We start from the raw sequence: 22,073 nt of genomic DNA, 5'->3' as shown, positions 1-22,073 counted from the left end.
CGGGGATATAATAGAGCACTAACGGCCAGCGTGTCTGGCCAGAGCGCGGCTGTTACACTCTGTGCTTTAGCTTAATATTGTGACATTACTACGCGCATTATTACTGTACTGTGACATGACTGTGTGTATTATACCTGTACTGTGATCTTGCTCTGTGCATTAGCTTAATATTGTGACATCCCTATGTGCATTAACCCTGTACTGTGACATCCTTTATTATTTTATTGTGAGATCGCTGAGTGCATTATACCTGCCTGTACTGTGACATTGCTGTGTGCATTAAATCTGTACTGTGACATCACTGTGTATTATCCCTGTACTGTGACCTTACTTTGTGCCTTATCACAATACTGTAACATCAATGTGTGTATTATCCCTTTACTGTGACATCACTGTGTTTATTATCCCTGTACTGTGACCTCACTGTATATTATCCCTGTACTGTGACCTCACTGTATATTATCCCTGTACTGTGACATCACTGTGTATTATCCCTGTACTGTGACATCACTGTGTATTATCCCTGTACTGTGACATCACTGTGTATTATCCCTGTACTGTGACATCACTGTGTATTATCCCTGTACTGTGACATCACTGTGTATTATCCCTGTACTGTAACATCAATGTGTGTATTATCCCTTTACTGTGACATCACTGTGTTTATTATCCCTGTACTTTGACATCACTGTATATTATCCCTGTACTGTGACATCACTGTGTATTATCCCTGTACTGTGACATCACTGTGTATTATCCCTGTACTGTGACATCACTGTGTGTATTATCTCTGTACTGTGACATCACTGTGTATTATCCCTGTATTGTGACATTACTGTGTGTATTATTCCTGTACTGTGACATCACTGTGTATTATCCCTGTACTGTGACATCAATGTATTTATCCCTGTACTGTGACATCACTGTGTGTATTATCCTTTTACTGTAACATCACTGTGTGTATTATCCCTGTACAGTGACATCGATGCGTATTATCCCTGTACTGTGACATCACTGTGTTTATTATCCCTGTACTGTGACATCACTGTGTATTATCCCTGTACTGTGACATCACTGTGTATTATCCCTGTACTGTGGCATCACTGTGTGTATTATCCCTGTACTGTGACATCACTGTGTTTATTATCCCTGTACTGTGACATCACTGTGTTTATTATCCCTGTACTGTGACATCACTGTGTAGTACCCCTGTACTGTGACATCACTGTGTAGTACCCCTGTACTGTGACATCACTGTGTGTATTATCCCTGTACTGTGACATCACTGTATGTATTATCCCTGTACTGTGACATCACTGTATGTATTATCCCTGTACTGTGACATCACTGTGTATTATCCCTGTACTGTGACATCACTGTGTGCATAATCCCTGTGCATTATGGTGACCCAAATGGAACTGGGCTGCATTCTGCCATGGTTTCTTGATACTCCCCTGGTATAAGTTGCACCCAGGCCCTGGTGTGTCATAAGAAGACATCAGTATTATAAATAGCACTTGGTAGGTGGAGGCTTGTGGCATAGATTTTGCATTGAGACCTAAAAGCATCAAGTTACGTCTCTGCAAGGCAATGATGACTATCCTTGTGAATCAAAGCCCAGCTTCCAATACCATCAGGAGGCTGCTCCATACTAATGTCTTCCTTGTATGTCATTTACGACTCTGAGCCAAAGACTGTATTAATCAATTAACCATTCCTGCCAAGACTCTGTCAGTCTGCCGCTCCTTCCGACTTAAATGAATGCCTCCAACTACATTGTTTCCAATGAAGACTACTTTATAAGAATCGTTTTCCCGAGCAGATATTTCGTCTGTCTGAAAAAGAAAAAAGAAAAAGTTAGTACCCCCCTTGGACTTACAGAGGTGAAGATTTTACAAATGACAACCTTATTCCTTCTGCATACCCCAGCATCTAGATACTGCTCTCTGCATCTTCACTTGACAGCAGTGCTCAATCTTTTAAGGATGCACTTGCTTGGGTTATATTCCTTCGGGGCCTGGGAATGGCCCTGCCAATAAACCTGTGCTCTTTTTATTGTTATTGATGCAGTTAAGGCGTCTCGGGCCTGCATGCAGGCAAGTGCGGCCGGCAGACACTTGTGTGATAGCGGGGTGTGATGAGGGCAGATGTTACCCTAGGGGCAGATGGCATTAACCCCTTGTATTCGTGACGCCAGGGCATAGTTTAGCCTAAAACCACCTGAAGGTATACCGCTAGATCCTGGGCTAGATCGCTAGATCCTGGGGCAATAAAGACTCCGACGCCAAGTTACGGATAACGGTAGCTTTACTGAGAGTAGACAGATGGTAAAGTCTATACAGTTCAGCCAGGGCCCAAGGAGGTGACCAGTGACGCAGAGACCTTAAGGGCTTGCTGGGACTTGTAGTAGTACTGGACAATTGAATGCAGACCACACTGACTTGACAGATGACAGGGACTGACTTGACTCATAAAGCTGTGACTTTATCTTACTTGACTTGATGGTGGCTACAGGACTGGACTTTGAGGTCTCCAACACTCTGGACACACACACAAGACAAGACTGCACTGGACCTCAGCAGAGGAGAGAGAGAAGATCCACCCAGGGGTTATATGGGGGAGATTAGCAGGGAGCCCATAGGTCATTCTTGGGATCACCTGGTCAGTGATACCTCCTGGGTAACAATCACATGACATATCACATGATATAACTCTTAAAGCAACATTACATTTTATAACACTTTACATGGTTAAACATATTTACAATGGGGAAACAAGTGCCGGGGACCTTGAGGACACTGAAGGAGGCCGCCTGACAGGACAGCAGGAGCACGGGGTAACACCTCCTGTACTGGGCTACCACACTTGTGATAATTTGCATGAGATGGTTTTTTATCTCCTGCACAGAGAGAGTGCTAGGAGTTTTTTATTTTTTACAAGACGTGACAAGCTAAATGGGGATATCAGTAAGGAACCATGTTAAGTAATTGCACAAATATCTACTGATCCAGATCAAGGGTTCTGATCATATTTGGTTTTGCTATGCAAATATATTGTTTGGACGGTGCTATGAGGGTATTTAAAAGGATTGTACAGGCTAGCTGCTTTCTTCTTCTGTGCTACACCTATCCACAAGTTGTATATTTGTTGTGTTGCAGCTCACCGCCATTTATTTTAAGGGGGAATGAATTGCAATACATGGTGCGAGTACACCCTCGGGCAGTGCTTTCCAAACAGGGTCCTGTGATACATTAGTGTGTCTGCGGCAGTCCCCAGGTGTGTAGCGGGACCGCCAAGTTCCTCAGCGCTCCACAGCGCTCCATAGCGTAAAACCAACAGGACAAGGGGAATAGTCAGGTATGAATAGCTATTACCCCCCGTGGTTGTGCACACCATACATAACAATGGAAACAGCATATATGATCAGGTCCTTCTGCAGCCCTCCTTGCCCAGGTGAATAGTAACTTGAAAGGGCACTTCAGAACATAAGTGCAGGGTATCCGACACTGGAATGGACCGACAACCAGGTAAAAGCAAATGGCATTTATTGGACCAGCATGCAACGTACGTTTCACAGCATGAACTGCTGCTTCATTAGGCATTATGTGGGCATGGCACATGTTGCTGATCTTAAAAAGCTGTCGTGGCTGCTGGGACTGACAAGTAACACCCCCGACAGCATGCCAACGAGCCACGCTGGAGGGCATCACTCGTCAGACCCACTGAGACACCAAGCCTCCTGGGTCTGCCGGAGCTCACCAAGAGACACAGGCCAGGTGAGAATGCAATGGCACGGGGGGGGGGGGGGGTGAAGGGGGTACAGGGATTATGATGTGGCACTGGGGTTGGGGAATAAAATGGCACAGGGGGATGAAGGGGGTACAGGGATTATGATGTGGCACTGGGGTTGGGGACTAAAATGGCACAGGGGGGATGAAGGGGGTGCAGGGATTATGATGTGGCACTGGGGTTGGGGAGTAAAGTGGCACAGGGGGTGATGAAGAGTAGTGTTGAGCAGCATAGGCCATATTCGAATTTGCGATATTTCGCGAATATATGGACGAATATTCGTCATATATTCGATAAATTTGCATATTCGTAATATTCGCGTTTTATTTTCCCATATGCGAAAATGCGCATATGCAAAAATCCGCATATGCACTATTTCGCATGTGCGTAAATTAGCATATGCGCAAATTAGCATATACAAAAATTAGCATATGCGAAAATTCGCACGCCAGTCTCGCACAGTAGTATTAGAGCCTTCTTTACACCACACAAGCTGGAAGCAGAGAGGGGTGATCACTGTGATGTGTACTGGGGGGAAAAAAAACCAAAAAAAAAACGAATATTCGTAATTGCGAATATATAGTGCTATATTCGCGAATATTCACAAATTCGCGAATATGTGATATTCGCGGATAAAATTCGCATTGCGAATATTCGTGAGCAACACTAATGAAGAGAGGGCGAAATGGCACAGGGGGTGATAAAATGGGGTTATGAAATAGCACAGGGGGGATCAAGGGGGGGAATGAAGTGGCACAAAGGTGGGAATGAAGTGGCTCAGAGGGATGAAATTGCACAGGGGGTGATAAAATGGCACTGAGGGGTAGCAATGACATTTGAAATGCTGATATTGGATACTGGTATCACTGCATGTGTTGTAGGACGCAACGTGATTTGTGCAATTGGTGGTACAGCAAGGAGTGTCACCAAAAATTTCTAAAATGGTGTCACCAACATGAAAAGTATGGAAAGCTGTGCCTTAGAGACATTGCATGTACCCAGCCATAGGCAAAACCCATCAATAATTGGGGCACATTTCTATGTTTGGTATGGGGAACCCCTAAGTTGGACGCACCCTCGGAATACAACTGATTCTCCAGCAAATCAAATCAACCAACAGATCCATCTGCACACAATGTTGTCTCTCAGTTCTTGTTACACAAGGCACTTGGGACCCTTCTTGTGATCAGTGGGGGTATCTTGTATCGGTGGACAAGGTCATCTCCTTAGGAAAACTGTAGGACACAGTATGTTAACATTTCGAGGGCATGCTACACATTTGTTGCACATACTGTATTAGAGTTAATTGGGAAATTCTGCAACAAGTCTGCAGAGAATCCTTTATAGCCTTATGCAGTTAGCTGCCCCTAGTTGTGTGCGCCACTAAATGCTCATGTGCAGTGTTGACCCAGAAATATTAACATTTACTGTAAAATGTTAATGTTCTCTTTCTCTGAATAGTTTTCTAGACTATGAAAGCCTAGATACCTTCTATTGTATGGACTCAAACCAGCACGATGCACATGCAGAATGGTACTACTGCTGTGCCATTCATCGGCCAGACAATACGAACAAGAAATAACACAACTATTTATTTCCATTTATGGACTTGGCAGATTTTTTTTTATGTGGTTTGTTGTGGAGCCGCATTACACAGAAAGTCTATGCGTTACTTAGAGTAATTGTTGTGACATTCTGTGACGTAGGTTACTACAGCCCTTTGCCTGTACACCTCAGAGGCTACAATAGTGCTCTATAGATCAGTGTATCCAAAGGCTGTCCGGGCATGCTGGGAGTTGTCGTTTTGCAACTGCAAGAGGCTACCTGGTTGGAATACACTGATCTATAGATAAATGCTCTTTACTGAAAATTCTTCTCAAGATAAAAATTTGTGTCTAATTACCCAACCAAAAATGTATCAACGGCCTTTACTTTGATCTACTGTGATCCAGTCAGGGATCCACAGAACTCTGCCTTGGTCACAGAGCATCACTAAAGACTGTGATCTATTTAGCATTGAATTTGAACCTGCTGGCTAGTGTGTCATCCATTTGTGGTTTACTTAAGCTTGTGGTCACAAGTTTGTGTTCCCACACTGTGATCCACTAGGGACCTTGGTCCACTTGAGTTTGTGTTCCCACACTGTGATCCTCTAGAGACCTTGGTCAACTTGTTGGATCCACATGAGTTTGTGTTCCCACACTGTGATCCACTTTAGACCTTGGTCCACTTGAGTTTGTGTTCCCACACTGTGATCCACTAGAGCCCTTGGTCCACTTGGGTTGGTGGCACTTGACTGTGATGCACTGGAGCTCATGGTTCATGTTGTGATCCACTAGTGCCTGTAGTTCATTTTGGGATCCACTACAGCCTTTGGTCATTTTGGGATCCACTGGAGCCTATGGACCAGTTTGGATTTCATTAGATCCCTTTCTTGCTGGCCACCACTGGACCTCCTAGGTATCCCAAGATAGAAGTTGTTGCTAAGCAAGGTCCACACAGATAGGGGCTGACATTGGGTCTGGATAGCAACCAGTCTCTTCTTGCAGTCTTGTCCTGAATATAGGATATAAGGGAGGGGGCGGAGGGAGTAAAAAGTGACAGAGAAGATCAAACTACACAGAGATTGTTTGTTATCTGTTACAATGGAAACACAGTATGGCATAGGAGCTGTATACACATTTTTAAAGAGACCCTGTCATCAGATTTTACCAAACATAATATGTGGCCGCACATTTTATTTGGTACAATCTTCTTTCTTACTAGGCCCATGAGACAATCCTGCCAGCAGCGATGGTGAGGATATGAATTTTAAAAATAAGTGTCCCCCACCAGCCTTTAAACAGTCCCCTGTGCAGGAGCCATCCTCTTCTAGCCCTATCTGCTTCATCTGTAACCACGCCCCCCTCAGCATGATTGACAGCCTGGATCACCTCTCTGCTCCCTAAGGAGACGGAGCAGGGCAATGACATGGGCCCTGCCTGATAGGGCATGGTAACAGCTGGAGAAGACAGGACTAGAAGAGGATGGCTCCTCCCATGGGACTACTTATGGGGTCGGCAGGGGGACTCCTTTCAAAGTTAATATCTATACTATTGCTGCCGACAGTAATGTTTTCCAGGGATGGTGAGAGAAGATTTTAACATATTCACGTGTTACATATGGTAAAATCAGATGACAGGTTTCCTTTAAGCAAGACTATGTACAAACTTGCCTATTATTATAATTTTTTTTTATTTATAGACAAAAGACCAATATTAAAAGTTCCCACACTCTTTTCCTAGTGATGTCCTCCGTGCCAGGTTCAGCACTGTGATGTGGACAGCTGCATCAGCCCATACCTCCTCCTTTCAGCCCATACCTCCTCCTTTAGAAAACGGCTCTGCTTTTTATGTTACAGTGGCTCCACTTATTGCATAAGTGCTTTCAAAACCAGTGTGACTCCAGCTGTTTCAAAACTACAACCCCCAGGATCCTTGGAAAGCCAAATCTGCACAAGAATGCAAGTCTTTTGGGCGTTGTTTACATGGCGAATCTTTTGATGTTGGCTTTATCATTTGTGGCTTTATCATTTGAAAAGACGCACAAAATTGCGCAAATTCCCAAATCACCATAAACCATCCGTACATAATTATGCAATGTTTACTTTAAAGTAACTAATCCTGTTAACAAAGAGAATCTGTGACTTTCCATTAAATTGGGACTTTATCTATCACTGACTATTGCCTATGTCTGCAATTTGAAGGATCCATATGAGTGATACTTAGGTGCTATTTTTTTTTCTGTAAATTGCACAATTTTTTACTCCCATATGAACTTGGCAACATCATCTGCAACTTCATTTCATTTGGTAAAATGTTTGGAATCAATGGTGCTGTGGTGGTGTCATGTTGGGCAGGGATAGAGTGCAGCCCTAAACTTGCCCACACCCTCTGTCCCTGCCTACTTGCATACCTGTCCTAAACAACGGTCCACAACCACGAAGACGGTCCCTTCCTAACTACCTGCATGGACCGACAGAGTCAAAATAATACATTTTGAAATCGTAGTGAGACAGGTCGGTTTAGCAACAGATAGTAAGCAAGGTACCAATACACAGAAGCAGAAGAAAGGTCAAAAAGCAGAGCCGAGATCAATATTCAAAAATTCTGAGAAAAACAATGCTGGTTACTAGTAAGTAGTTCTTTCACTGGCAACTAAAAACAGAGTGAGCTGGACATAAATGCTCACCCCACAGGTGTAGGCTTAGTTTGATTAGCTGCCACAGCCCTGATTGGCAAGGGCATAACCAAGCAACCAGGCCAAGCCAAACCTCAGGGAGGGTTAACCCTTCGAGTTCTTAAAGATGGTTTCTAAACTTAAGCCTGAAGCTTCAAAACCATCTTCCAAAGCTTCCTTCCCATAGTTGTTTTATATAAAATGGGCAAATAATCTCACCCATCGCTCTCTCCTTGGAAAATGTGCCATGAACGCCAGGTGCGCCGTTTCGTGTGCCGAGTGGCAACGTAATGTCCCACTTTATAATGAGCTGGAATTTATCACAAAGCATATCACGCATAGTAGTAATACTGGCCAGCTGCTGGACACTGAAAATGGCATATCAGATGGTGGTTGGTTTGATGGATGCTTGTTCGGCCTACAGCTCTTTCTTTATCCCCTCATGGCCCATCTTGATGTAATCGTTGGTGTTACGCCGAGCGCTCCGGGTCCCCGCTCCTCCCCGGAGCGCTCGCTACACACTCGCTCCCGCAACGCCCCGGTCAGATCCACTGACCGGGTGCGCTGCGATTCCGCCTCCAGCCGGGATGCGATTCGCGATGCGGGTGGCGCCCGCTCGCGATGCGCACCCCGGCTCCCGTACCTGACTCGCTCTCCGTCGGTCCTGTCCCGGCGCGCGCGGCCCCGCTCCCTAGGGCGCGCGCGCGCCGGGTCTCTGCGATTTAAAGGGCCACTGCGCCGCTGATTGGCGCAGTGGTTCTAATCAGTGTGTTCACCTGTGCACTCCCTATTTATACCTCACTTCCCCTGCACTCCCTCGCCGGATCTTGTTGCCATTGTGCCAGTGAAAGCGTTCCCTTGTGTGTTCCTAGCCTGTGTTCCAGACCTCCTGCCGTTGCCCCTGACTACGATCCTTGCTGCCTGCCCCGACCTTCTGCTACGTCCGACCTTGCTTCTGTCTACTCCCTTGTACCTTGCCTATCTTCAGCAGTCAGAGAGGTTGAGCCGTTGCTAGTGGATACGACCTGGTCACTACCGCCGCAGCAAGACCATCCCGCTTTGCGGCGGGCTCTGGTGAATACCAGTAGTGACTTAGAACCGGTCCACTAGCACGGTCCACGCCAATCCCTCTCTGGCACAGAGGATCCACCTCCTGCCAGCCGAATCGTGACAGTTGGGTTCAGCTGACTTTAATCTATGACTAATCTATGTTGCAAGGGCAGCGGTAGCTCAAGCCTAACTCCAACGTAGCTTGCAGTTTTTTTATTTTATGTACTTAAAGGGGACTCCGGGGGAAAACCATTATTTTTTTTTTTTTAAATCTAGTGCTAGAAAGTTAAACAGATTTGTAAATTACTAATTACTATTACTAATCCTTCCAGTACTTATCAGCTGCTGTATGCTCCAGAGGAAGTTGAGTTGTTCTTTTCAGTCTGAACACAGTGCCCTCTGCTGACACCTCTGTCCATGTCAGGAACTGTCTGGAGCAGGAGAGGTTTGCTATGGGGATTCGCTCCTACTCTGGACAGTTCCTGACATGGACAGAGGTGCCAGCAGAGAGCACTGTGGCTAAACTGAAAAGAACAGCTTAACTTCCTCTGTTAAATACAGCAGCTGATAAGTACTGGAAGGGTTAGGATTTTTTAATAGGTTGTACCCTAGTGGCAGACCATCATGCAGCTGCTATGGGGGACCTTAAAGAGAGGGGCCCCTGTCCTGGTTAGTCCTATTCCTTTGTTATTGGTAAGAAACTGTGCAGAACTGCATTGTCTGCAAATAAATGAATTGGGTGGGGGGGGGGGGGGAGGTGCGGTGGTGCGGGTATTCACCAATGGGCCATGGCTGACATATATTCTATATAAAATGGATCACATTGACGTTTGATACAGTAAATCACTCTTTGTGCAGCATGGGACATGATTTTTAATCTTGGCTTTAAAGCTACCCTCAGAGCTTTCCATATATCCCATTGACTCCCCCGGGTCTGAAAATAAGGGAGTCATCTGAATGTATTAAAAGCTCTGATGGGAGCTCCAAAGCCAAGATTAAAAATCATGTTGCATATCGCACAAAGGGTCATCTGGACGAATGTACATTGATATCAAAATGTATGAAACAGTTTAAACTCAACACAGCAACATCACCACGATATACACCACGCACCTACTATATTTTTTTCTTATACGTGTGCAAACTAGAATATGGTGCAATTTTTGTAGTTTCTCGAGCCATGCTCTTTTTCCGTGAACAACACCCCTTTTAAGGAAGGTGGAAAATTGCCCAAAATGTGTCTCTAAATGCATACTAAATGTGGAAGAAGTCCTTTAAGACAGTTTTTGGCACGAGTTTGTAAATCCTGGCCGATATATTCAGGCAGCTATGTCTATTCACCCAATGTATAATTTAGTATCACTCCACATATTTACCGAATAAAGGGGTGCATAGTATTCCATTGTCCCCTTCATTGTTTGCCCGGACACAGCTCCATGCATACAGTTGTAGCTGTGCCTGTGACTGCAATATGGTCCCTTCCCTTGGGCCTGCGATGCTGTGTGCTGCAGTACCACACTAAAGTGCACCAGACCCATCTTTTAGCTTATCTAGAGACATTTATTTGCCCCCATGTTAAAGGGCTACTCCGCCCCCAGCCATTTTATCCCTTATCCAAAGGATAAGGGGATAAGATGTCTGATCACGGGGGTCCTGCTGCACGATCTCCCTGCTGCACCCGGGATTCGTTTAGAGCATCGGGTGCAGCACCGGAGGCCCGTGATGTCACGCGCACTCCCCGCTCGTGACGTCATGACCAGGTCCCGCTCGTGACGTCACGGCCAAGCCTCCTGAATGCAAGTCTATGAGAGGGGGCGTGACGTCTGTCACGCCCCCTCCCATAGACTTGCATTGTGGGGGCGTAACTGTGACATCACAAACGGGCGTGCCCGTGACGTCACGAGCCTCCATCCCCGCATCGGCAGTCAACCGGCACAGAGCAAAGTTTGCTCCGTGCATCGGAGGTCTAGGGAGCCGCAGCCGAGATCGCGGGGGTCCGCAGCAGCGGGACCCCTGCGATCAGACATCTTATCCCCTATCCTTTGGATAGGGGATAAGATGTCTAGGGACGGAGTACCCCTTTAACCCTTCCTCTGACATGGGCTGGCACAACACCTTATTTCCTGAGTCACTGTTAAAATGGACAGTATTAGGTCTGGAAATACTCTGATGTGTGAGGGAACTGGTGAGGGTGACATAACCATCGGTTTTGCAGAAAGACTTCAGATAGGAGATGGCATGTTAGATTTAATAGTCCTGCAACGTGTAGCCTTTTTAATTTATGTCGGTGGGAGTCTCCAGATGCTTTATGTTTATTGACATCGCTATTACTGAATATTTTGGGGGACGAAGGGAATCCCAATACTGGAGGGAAGAGGAGAGCGCAGGAGGATGAAAACTGAAGATTTATCGCTTCTTCTAACAAGAGACTCTCAGAAATACAGCTGCATTAAAATGACTCCTTTTTAAAATGATGTCTCTGACTTGCTGTAAATTATGTATCAGCCAATTCTACCGAGGATGGGTATTAAAAGGGGCGGGCGACTACCGGAGATTGAGGTCTGTATGCTGAGAGAATAAGTAATGGTGAGCACTCACAGCCATAACTCAAGGGTCTATTGGTTGTACACTTTGATAAACTCCCTGAATACGCTGAGCCCATAGGTTGCAATCAGTCTACTAGGTTTAAGGGGGTGCTCTATCCAGCATGGCTGGGTTTAGGCTGAAGGAGTACCGGGGCATGTAAATTTGGTGCTGAAAAGTTAAAGGGGTACTCCGCTGGAAAAAAAATAAAAAAATTGTAAATGAACTGGTTCCAAAAAGTTAAACAGATTTGTAAATTACTTCTATTAAAAAATCTTAATCCTTCCAGTACTTATGAACTGATGTATGCTACAGAGGAAGTTCTTTTCTTTTTTAATTTCCTTTCTGTCCGACCACAGTGCTCTCTGCTGACACCTCTTACCATGTACCAGGAACTGTCCAGAGTAGGATAGGTTTGCTATGGGGATTTGCTACTGCTCATGTATAGAGGTGTCAGAAAGGAAATAAAAAAATAAAATAACTTCCTGTGTAGTATACAGCAGCTGATAAGTACTGGCAGGATTAAGATTTGTTAATTGAAGTAATTTACAAATCTGTTTTAACTTTTTGGCACCAATTGATTTAAGAAAAATGTTTTCCACTGGAGTACCCCTTTAAGCAGTTGGCGGTGGTGGTGGGGAGGGGGGGGGGTCGTTTGCCAGTGACGAGAGATCATGGTGTTAAAATGTTCAAATCCCAGCTAAAGGGCAAATTAGCACAAAGTAGGAAAGGTGGGGACAGTCAGAGTAGGACAGAGAAGGGGGATGGGGACATAACAGTGGGCATGGTATGTTTGGAACAGCAAAGGACCTGGGCACAGAGCTGGTAGATAGAGGTGAGATGGGGCAGAGATGGGGAGAAAAGGGGATAGGCACAGAGAAAGAGAGATGGGGTCACTGAGAGCAGGGAAGATGCCCCACAGAGCAGGGCATATGGGAAATAGGCAAGGAAGGGGGCACTAAAATGCACCTTCGCCTGTGTATACAAAACTCCTTGCACTGTCCCTGACTATAAACATAAAATAAGATATGCCTGAAATCCTGACGGTCCACTTTAAGATCCAAAATTGCCCCATACTTCATCTGTCATATGGTTAGATCAAAACACCCACATGCCCAAGAGCTACCGAGTGTCTGTGCCCTCCAATACAGCAAATAGGGTATATACCATTTAGGCAGCTCTGGGGCCCATTCATGGTGGGCTTGTACCCATTATGATGAGTAATTAGGGTCTGCATACGGCCGTTGAAATTATTTTTGAGTCTTGGGTGTGGGAATGTATACACCAAGACGTTCTCTCCTGGGTGGTTAGGTATGTGACAGTGTGGTGTCCTTTCTGTACACAGTTTGGTCCTTTCAGGTGGACTCAGTCCCAGTCCCCTGGCCCCACACTCCTCAGGACTGTTGTCACACTATGGTTCATACAAAGGGTTAATGTGTTGTATTTAAGTGAATATGTCTTTAAGTCCTGTTGTTAAGTCATATAACCAGGGAAGGTGTCAGTGACCAGGTGACTTGTGGGTGACCTATGGGAGTCCTCCAAATTGCTCCCTTATATATACGAGGGAGGAGCTAGTTTAGTTTCAGTTTAGACCTTGCTGAGGAGCAGTACAGTCAAGACCTGAGAGTGTCTGGCGTCCTAAGGGAGACCAAGGCCTAACCACACAGCCACGCTTCCACCAACCATGTACCCCTGCAGGTGAAAGTCAAAACCTGGTAAGCAACCACAGGGGAGAAGTCTAGTCAGTCATAGTCAAGTCTATGAAGTCTGCTAAAGTCAGCGTGGGATTGCATAATTAAGTCCAAGTCCACTACAAGTCCCAGCGAGCCCGTAAGTCTCCTAAAGTCACTGGTCATCTCCTTGGGCCTAAACTGAGCTGTAAAGACTATAACCTCTATCTGCCTCAGTAAAGCCGCCATTGTTCCCTAACCTTGCATCGGAGTGATTATTTGCCCTGCACCTGGCCCAGGAACCAGCGGCCATACCTCAGGTGGTGAAGAGGATAACCCTGCCCTGACGTCACGAACACAAGTGGTTAATGCCATCTGCCACTAGAGTAATAAAATCTGCCCTTTCATCGCACCCTCACCACAACTGTGTCAAGAAGCTCCTGTAAGGGGCTTCATTTTTATCTTTGCCCCTTTTATGTACAGGAGGGCACCAAAATCTTCATTACCAAAAACCAAATGTCCCGTAACTGCAATGCAGTTACGGGGCATTTGGTTTTTGGTATTGAAGATTTTGGTAGCATATAAAAAGAAAGCCATAGACGAGTCCAAAGTAAAAAATAACAACACTAAACATAAAATGTGATCATCCGGCTGTTGTCTCTCCATATCTTCTGATAAACCTCTGGCTATATTTGGTCTCCAGCCTTTTACTATATTCAGGTTAGAGCTTAGTTCATCACCAACAGCTTGGGATTCCCTGACTGTGTTACCTTGCAGCTTCACAGGCTGAGTATATGGCTGTGAGCAGAATTCACCCTGCTAAGAAAAATGGATTTGACATTTTTATCTAAAAAAAAAAATCCTTGTTGTTTAAGGGCAGACTGGAGATAAACGCTTGAGACACCAAGTTCAGGATGGAGAACAAAAGGCAAAAGACTCTAATCACTCGAGAGCCTCCGATCGTCTATATTATTATGTAAGAAACACCGGGATAAAGCTGATAAAGCTGAAAGCATTTTTGAATTATTTTACAAGAAAATAAATACATTTACTAAATAAAGACAACCCTTCTATGATAAGAGAAAGATGGGGAGTTGTAAATACTATGTGCTTTTTTTTCAATAAATTTTTTTGCTGTGTAGATATGTTTATTGCAGAAAAATCTATTCTGTGCTAACTGTATATTGCATTACATGCTATTACATTTGTATGTAGAACTGCAATAAACCTACGGTTAAAGGGGTACTACCGTGGAAAACTTTTTTTTTTTAAATCAACTGGTGGCAGAAAGTTAAACAGATTTGTAAATCACTTCTATTAAAAAATCTTAATCCTTCCAGTACTTTTTAGGGGCTGTATACTAAAGAGAAATCCAAAAAGAAATGCATTTCCTGTGATGTCCTGACCACAGTGCTCTCTGCTGACCTCTGCTGTCCATTTTAGGAACTGTCCAGAGAAGTATATGTTTGCAATGGGGATTCTCTCCAGTTCCTAAAATGGACACCAGAGGTCAGCAGAGAGCACTGTGGTCAGGACATCACAGGAAATGCATTTCTTTTTTGGATTTCTCTTTAGTATACAGCCCCTAAAAGTACTGGAAGGATTGATTTAAAAAAAAAAAAGTTTTCCACGGTAGTACCCCTTTAAACAAGATGGTGGGGGGGGGGGAATTCCCAGCCTTATACAACATGCTGCATATGGGTGATAGCATGGGGAGCCCTTTAGATAGAAGCTGAATGTTGTGTGTGAAAACATGTGACTGTTGTGGGAGAGCTATCATACTCTTTATATATAGGCAGGGTGCTTGCCCATTGCGTGTATTGTTGGTGTGTGACAAGAGAGAAGCTGTGCTGTGCTGTGCTCAGCAATGCTGGGGGATTCTTTAAGAAACTGCTGGAGACTACTGCTGTGGAACTGGATTTCTTTGTAGGCCACACATTGCCAGGGTACAACTTGGTGCCTACAGTGAGAGCATCTGTTGTGAGGCTTTACCGTGTGGCCTGTGACCAACTTTGGGTCAAAGTTGGTAGAGTTCTTTGGCCTCCTGCAAGTAAAGTTATTGTGGGTTCTACATTCAAAGTACTGTGTTCATCGGTTTATTGTACTGTGTTCATCGGTGCCGTCTCCTCCAGCAAGGTGGCCAACACTAGGTTCTTTGCTATGGGATACCATCACAATCCCGTAAGGATGACGCAACGCATCTGCACCTTACAGTAGCAGCTCCTGGAGCCGACAATGGTCAGCTGTTGTCCTGTCAAACAATGTAAAGTAATGCATGGATGGGCTTAAAGGGGTACTCTGCCCCTAGACATCTTATCCCCTATAAGTATTGATATTGCTTAGTAAATGGCCCCTTACCCGCCCAGTTTGTTGTTATCCCCTATAAAGCTGCACAGATTGCACATATGAGACGTTCAGCCCTGTGCTTGTGGCCAGAGAAGCAGTACACCGAACAAGAACCCAAGACCAGACCCAGGTAGTTGAGAAAGCACCCAGGGGTGAGTGCAGCCGCCGACACTGAATTTTCAGTGATTTATCAAACAACAGTCCGGTTTTCTAAAACTCAATACAATAAATGGGCATTTAACTAAAAGCCGTGGTCATTTCACGTAACAAATGGGAAGAGTTTGGTAGAGCTTCATTATTAACACGAACAAGCCCTTTGGTGACATCCCATACAGGCATCCATTGCTTCCCTTCTCTTAAGATTTATCTGCTTGTCGTTCACTCGGCCGCTCGCCTCTCAATCACGCAGAGTGAAGAGAACACTTTCATTTCGTACCTAATTAAACATCACCCTCCGGCCGCATACGCTTAACCCGCCGCCGCCGTCCCGTTATTTATCAGCCATGGAGAAGGGGACCGTGAACCGGACAAGAGTGCAAAGACAAGACGGAATGAGCCTGGTGGGCTGACACGCTGCGAGAGGGCGCCAATATTTATGAATTGGAAGCAAGACGTATGGACGCAAAGTGGGTGAAAGACAAGTCTGGCTTTATATCGCCATATTGTACATGTAAAGTGTACTACATAGCGCGTGAGTCATGTCGTCGCTGATTGATTGTTTACCGCCATCTTTTGGGCACACGTCATAGGACACACGAAAGAATGTACGTAAACCAGTGTTCCCCAGCCTGTTGCAAAATTACAACTACCCGCATGCCCAGCCAGCCAACGGCTGTCTGGGCATGCTGGCAGTTGTAGTTTTGCAACAGCTGGAGAGCCACAGGTTGCAAAAAAAAAAAAAGCCTTAATCCTTGATATAAGCATGCACCACATCTGCCCACAGGTTGCATCTCAGCCCCATTTTCTTTAAAGGGGTACTCCGCCCCTGGACATCTCATCCCCTATCCAAAGAGTAGGGGAAAATATGCCTGATCGCGGGGGATTCTCAGTTGCCGGATCTCTGTGTGGCATCACGTCACACCATGTACCCTCGATTCATGTCTTTGGGAGGGGATGTGATGGCTGTGGTCACTCGCTCGTCATGCCCCCTGCCATAGACATAAATAAATGGGGCGTTGGTGCGACATCACGACCACCTGAACCCAAAGATCTGAACAAAAATGTTCAGAACGCCAGGGTGCTGCCCCCGGAACCGCCCCCGGAACCGCCCCCTCCCCACAATAAGACATCTTATCCCCTCCTTTAATGGAGTTTAGCTGCAATACCAGACACAGCCAACAGATAGGTGTAGAGCTGTTTCTAAAAGAAAGCGGCCATGTTGGTTCTTAATCCTTTTATGCAGCTAGGACTTAAGTATACAATATACCGTAACGGCCAGCACATTATAGAATCAGGGCCATAGATAATGTACATGTATCATTATAACTTACATATGCATCTGACTAGTAAGTATACCACATGGCTGTCGATTTATAGATTTTTACATGTTTTTAGGTTTTCTGCTTTTCCTATGGCGTATCATTTTTTACTCTTGTTACTAACGTCCGCCTTATGGGATAGCGTTCCATCAGTGAGATCTGTATTATTTTATATAATATTGGCAGTAATGTAACAACATATTTCACTTCTTTATACAAATTACGGAATATGCTAACTTGAGATGATTTCTTTCATTGAAGACTTTAACGCTTTCAACTAAATATTTTTTGAGAAAAGACTATCCTCTCATTGTAACTTCCCAACAATAGATGCAAATGTACGGCATGGCTGACTGTGCCTTAAAGGACCATATGACACATTTGCATCTTACATTTACTGTCTATGAAGTGACCACGGTGAGTGACGGCTGCTTTCAGCAGCTGGCACTTACAGTTAATGATGGGCATTAACAATCATGCAGATGTACGTCATTTTCCCCTGCTTTTTGCTAGCAGTGGAACCCAGCAGAGTACAGCAGCAGTAACAACACGAAGCTCCGCCCATGCTCCAAGTCGGCCACGGAACGGAAGATACCAAAGAGGATAGCCGGAGAACCGGAGCATGGAACGGGGTACCATGCCGACCTCATATACCGACCTCATACCCTGTCCTCAGGTGGGCTGAGCTGTGATGCAGAGATTATAGACTGAAAATAGAAGGGGGCTTAGCTTTGTGGGGGTGTGGCTTGTGTATGGGAGGGGGGAATGGCTTGCATGTTACATGGACACACTCACCCGGAGATAAGGAGCTAGTGGAGAAAGATGTGGATGAGCTGTGGTAAAGAGATTGTATTTGAAGGATCTGTGATGTGGGTGTATTGTGCAAAAATGTTGTTCTTGGCCTTGACCAAATATTTTTTTAAAGGGCTTGGCTTTTGAGAGGGGTGTGGCTTGCTGAAGAGGTGTGTTTTGCAAGCTGGACTGTCACACTAATCAGGAGATACGGAACGGAGCTTGTGGAGTAATGTAATGGAAGTCCCATAGATTTGCATGGGACTTTAGACAAAAACCCTGACCCTTCCAAATAGGGGTAGATAAGGGTTAATTTAACTATCGTATATTTTTAGTTGACCTATAACTGTGGTTGCCCAGTATGGGAGGTGTTACCCCATGCTCCTGCTGTCCTGTCAGGCAGCCACCTTCAGTGCCTCCAAGGCCCCCTGCACTTGTTTCCCCATTCTAAATATGTTTTACCATGTAAAGTGTTATGAAATGTAATGTTGCTTTAAGAGTAATACCATGTGATATGTCATGTGATTGTTACCCAGGAGGTACCAGTGACCAGGTGACCCCAAGAGTGACCAATAGGCTCCCTGCTATTCACCCCCATATAAGCCCTGGGTGAAGCTTCTCTCTCTCTCTCTTCCTGCTGAGGTCCAGTGCAGTCGCCTAGAGTGTGTGTCCAGAGTGTTGGAGACCTCAAAGTCAAGTCCTGCAGCCACCATCAATTCAAGTAAGTTAATGTCACAGCTTTATGAGTCAAGTCAGTCACAGTCACCATTTGTCAAGTCAACGGGGCCTGCATTAAATTGATCCCATCTACTACAAGTCCCAGCAATCCTTTAAGGTCTCTGCGTCACTGGTCACCTCCGTTGACAAGCTACCGTTGTCCGTAGCTTAGCGTCAGAGTCATTATTGCTCCTGTGCCTAGCCGAGGATCTAGCAGTATACCTTCGGGTGGTATCGAGGACAAACCATGCCCTGGCGTCACAAATACAAGGGGTTAATGCCATCTGCCCCTAGGGTAATTCCATCTGCCCTTTGCATCACACCCTCTACCACAACTTTGGCATCCCATGAACAGGATACGGGTGTGCGCCATATGCCATAAGTACTCCCCTAGTCTGAACTGTGTCCAATATTGTCTGCAAAAACTGCATGCCGATGCGATTTAAGTCTGCACCAAAAAGTGTACGGGACTTTGCCTATGAGATGTGTTTTACCCGAGGCGCTTGTGAAATAGAGGGGGAGGTGTTGAAAAGCTTGTTGCCTGCTATTTGGAACAGTATGGAAGTCGTGAAAACCATGTGCAAGATCAGATCAGAAACTATGCTACGTTGCTAAGTATTGCCTGTACCTGCAAGGGTTAAAGATGTGCCGGAGAAGCACGCGAAAATGTCCCGCTCTGGTCAGCGTACCGCCCCTGGACGTGAAAACCATGTTATTTTATCGATGTTGAAGTGGAACTGTGAAGATCCGCCCCTTGTTCCTGGGGGGAGCGGAAGTCAGCGCTGCTCCGCTGACGTACTTTCATCAGGCGGACATTTTCCCGAAGCCCTGCATAAAAGGAAGCAGCGCCGCCGAAACCTCTCAGTTTGCCGGAAGTCAGTAAGAGGATCCGCATGGATGGAACAGGCAAGCACATGTGCAGAGAGTCCCAAGATGGTGCCGGAGGCCTGGAAAGTTGCCGCGGCGCAAATGTTTCAGCAGCTGGCAGATCATCTACAGCACATCTCCATCAGGGCCGAAGAGGCCTGCTACCATGTCCCACTGCCCGAGGACGATGGAGACTGGCCACCAACCCGGGAGGAGGGAACGTCAGCATCTTCTAGTGCATCATCGCCGGTGAGGCTGTCCCCTCACCACCGGACCTAGGGTTCCTGGGCCGAAATTCACACTGAGGAGTCAGAAGTGAGTACCCCGGCTGAGGCCGCGTTCTCTACTCCTCCTTCTACCCCTAGCCCAGAGCAAACTCCCCAGGCCCAGAAGTCTGTCACCCGTCCCCAGCCACCACTATTACCTAAGTGGTTGTTTGGCGATGAGCCTGGACTGATCTGATACATGAGGGAGCACCTTCTTCCCCTGCCAGGGAAATCCTATCCCCCCCAGTCCCTCCGGCCCAATCTGAGAGGGCCAGAAGAGATTGAGGGCCCAGAGAATGGAGAGATATGGGCCGAAGCTGCTGCCTAAAGTCAGAGGTACCATCCAGGAGGAGGAGGTTTACATGCCACAGGTGCCTGTTACGGCACCGAAGTACCTACCAAAGTCATCTGTGCCCAGGCCTCCTTCTGTGGTCGAGGAGATTTGGCCTAACTAGCAGGCACCAACTGAAGTGCCTTGGCCTACTCCCGCAGAGGAGGTTTGGCCGGCCCAACAGGCACCAACTGCTGTTCCCCAGTGGCGTAAGCTGCTGCAGTGCAAATGGTGGTCACCATCAGACCCACCATTACAGTGTCCACATTGTCCCGGGTGAACTGGAACACCCAAGTGAGCCCCATGGAGGGGGCACAGTCCTGTGGACCTCGTTACATGTCCCAGTCTCAGAAGCAGTCCGACCGGCGAGGCTGGGATGGCAAGTTCCCAACTTAGGGAAGTCTACCAGTGATAATTTTGATATATATATCATTAACTTTCTTTGTGAAGTACATTTGTTCTCCACAGTTTATGCAACGTTTAAGAAAAGGGCCTGACGAACTTGTCAAGAAGTTTATTTGTAACCAATTGCTCAGCTTCTAGCCGTGATTCTTTACTAAGAACTCTAAAATGTACCAGGACTGTGGAGCGGTACAATGAAAATATGTATAGACCGTTAGAGTAATATATTTTTGCTCATTCTCTTTGCACAAGTAAATTCTTATATTGGTGTACTATAATGGTTATGGTGTGCTGTAATAAAATGTGTATGATATGTTTTGTACAGGGATGTCTAAAGGTATAGTGTCGTTTATTCATGGCGATCTATATAGGAGGTATCCTGACCCAGTCAGGAGAAGCGTAGACATTACCTCACCGCCATTACATATTCCCGCCAGGTACAAAGATGAACTCATAATGTAAAGTTATGTACCACACATAGTCAGTTCACAAATGGGAAAAGTAGTCCACACATATGCAAATAGTTAAGATAGGACTGTAACATTATTTGTCGTCCCAGTCCATAAGTTCTAAATATATACAGTTATATGTCTAATGTTTTCTCTCCTGTCTACATATACAGGGCACTCTACAGGCCAGAGGGTTCACCTGATATCTAGATAATGCACGTAGAGCGACAGAATTGATAAATGTAAAGGTAACACTGTTGTATAGTGTAACAATGTATATTGAGTTCTGGGGAGAAGAGTTGAGAACCGAGGGGAGCCAAGGCATTGGGTAGATAGCCTCCGGCAGGTAACACTGTTGTATAGTGTAACAATGTATATTGAGTTCTGGGGAGAAGAGTTGAGAACCGAGGGGAGCCAAGGCATTGGGTAGATAGCCTCCGGCAGCCCAATTTGTGAATCTATGTATATTGATATGTATATTAATTATCTTGAGGAGAAAGCTGATCACCACCTATCTATATTATGCTCAGACAATATAACCTGTAGTATGCAGTATGACACCTCCTTGCTTGCGTTCCATAACCTCCCCAGTAAATAGTGCTTCTACGTATGGCAGTCAATAGAATGTAATCACAAAGGAAGGAAGTACGGAGCACTAACCGGTAGAAATGCAGTAGAAATCTTTATTTTCTTTCACAGGAACATCTTGTGTGAGGGAGCGGACTGCTGGGCAGACTTTCGGGCAAGGGACCGTATCACGCGTTAGCGCTTCTTCAGGCCCTTCGCTCCCCCACACAAGATGTTCCTGTGAAAGAAAATAAAGATTTCTACTGCATCTCTACCGGTCAGTGCTCCGTACTTTATTCCTTTGCGATTACATTGATATGTATATTGTTTTCTTGATTGTCTTCAGAAAGCAGTTACAAAGTCAAATTAACCCCATATGTTTAAAGAGCATGTATGGACATTCACCATGCCACATGGACTCATCCTTATCTTGTTTCGTAATCCAGACCTGAGAAGGACATTTTGCAAAAATGCCCCAGAAACTGTCACTACGCCTCAGTGGCCATTTCAGTCCTCTGCCCTCCAGGACTGGGCGTTAAGGATGACTT

General features: G+C 45.6%; 1 long non-coding RNA gene across 1 annotated transcript in view; it reads left to right on the top strand.

The window, feature by feature from the left end:
• Positions 1-14,188: 14,188 nt before the first annotated feature.
• The window catches only part of LOC130297779 (uncharacterized), a 218,271-nt gene continuing 210,386 nt past the window's right edge, over positions 14,189-22,073 (top strand). The window contains exons 1-2 of the long non-coding RNA XR_008849684.1: positions 14,189-14,286; positions 21,132-21,206. This is a non-coding gene — a long non-coding RNA (uncharacterized LOC130297779). The remainder of the gene's footprint in view (positions 14,287-21,131; positions 21,207-22,073) is intronic.

Source organism: Hyla sarda, chromosome 13 (assembly GCF_029499605.1).
Source record: "Hyla sarda isolate aHylSar1 chromosome 13, aHylSar1.hap1, whole genome shotgun sequence".
NCBI lineage: Eukaryota > Metazoa > Chordata > Amphibia > Anura > Hylidae > Hyla > Hyla sarda.
The sequence above is the reverse complement of the archived record's forward strand: the minus strand, read 5'-3'. Positions and strand labels throughout refer to the sequence as shown.